Genomic DNA, 1,657 nt, shown 5'->3' on the forward strand with positions numbered 1-1,657 from the left:
TCCAGACCTCGGGGAAAAAAAGAAAAGAAAATAGAGACTATTTTGTCCAAAACTGAATTTCTTCTCTTTTTTCTCTTTACTTGTCACCACCACCCCTGTGGGAAGTGCTGAGCATTTTTGGACCTTGATGTCACTCTACCCATTTCAGCCCTCACATCACAACTCTCTTCTATCATCCGTTATTTAGCCCAATCCAATTTCACCTCCTATAGGGCCACATGCATGTGGGTGGGATCTCCACATGAAAAATGTGCTGATTCTTAAGCCACCTTATCTACTCAAAACTTAAATAAGCTTAAATGTGAGATGGAGTTGTACCAACTCTTCTTTAGCATGGACAACTCAGGTGCTTGGTGCATTTTTAAGAAAGGAGACCACCTACGCCCATCAAAGATCATCTTACATGGGAATCTTATTTGCAACATCTTAAGACATGCCAAATCAGCCCACACCACGTATCCCATGCCCCACTTTTGCCATCCTCTTCAACACTTCTACCAATGTCTTCAAGGCCCAACTAAAATTGCATAATGATTGGGCTAGGGACTATGAGAGTCTTTGGGTGGAACACTTTGCACATGGGAATAACATTGTGGTCCCATTTTCTCAAAAAAGAAATGGTTTGAAGACTTCCCCTCTTCTTGGACCCCTAACATCATTGTCTCATTGGGAATAACATCATGGCCCCATTCTCTCAGAAAAGGCCTTGGTGAAGGCTTCCCCTCTTCTTGGACCACCAACATCATTGTCTCCATCCATAAAGTAGGAGATGCCACCGACCCAAATAATTATAGGACCATCATGATAGACCACACAATGGCCAAGCTCTATGGAGCACTTTTGGAGGCTAAGACTAGTTTTTGAGCACAGAGTCCCAAGCTAGGCATGACTCAAGAGGAACAGCATGATTGAGGAGGACTTATCTAAATCACATCGTCACTCTTTCATCCGTTTATCAAGGAGAAAAGGGAACAACATCAACATGTGTAGTGACAATTTGGACTCTTATCTTTTGATCCCAACTTTTGGATTGCTTTTACAGGAGCTCCAATTTCCATTAAAAATGATGAAGGGGGGTGATGGTGTTGTATGAGGTGGTGATTGGTAGAGCACGAGCACCATGAGGCCCTTCAAGGTATGTTATCAGGAGAACTATCGGGCTCAAATAGGGATGCCCATTGTCTCCTACACTGTTTAGGGGGATAGTTGGCTCAAGCAATGGTGCCCATCTTATTGTATGAAAATCACATAGTCTGGATCTTAGATTTGGCAAAAGGGTAACAAAGACACCTTGATGCACTGAAGAGGTTATGTGTTGCGAGAGACCTCACAATTAATCTCGGAAATACCTTGATCTTAGATTTGATAGAAGGGTAACAAAGACACCTTGATGTAATGAATAGGTTACGTGTTGAACCGGCTAAGAATTGGTCAATATTTTTCTGTATAGAGGAGGCCAAGTGGAGATTATCTCATCTTATGTTTACCTTGGAGTGACCTTTAGAGGCTTGATCTTTTCCATGAGACCACAACTCCCCAGGAGGCCGACCTATTAAGATACAATTTTGGCCCGTTTGGAGAGAATGTTTTTAGGGGAGACTGGCACTTTGACACTTTGGTGCACCCTCTAGTGATTACCATTGATTAAACACTTCAT

Source organism: Cibotium barometz, chromosome 25, assembly GCF_041138505.1.
Source record: "Cibotium barometz isolate CiBa-2024 chromosome 25, ASM4113850v1, whole genome shotgun sequence".
NCBI lineage: Eukaryota > Viridiplantae > Streptophyta > Polypodiopsida > Cyatheales > Cibotiaceae > Cibotium > Cibotium barometz.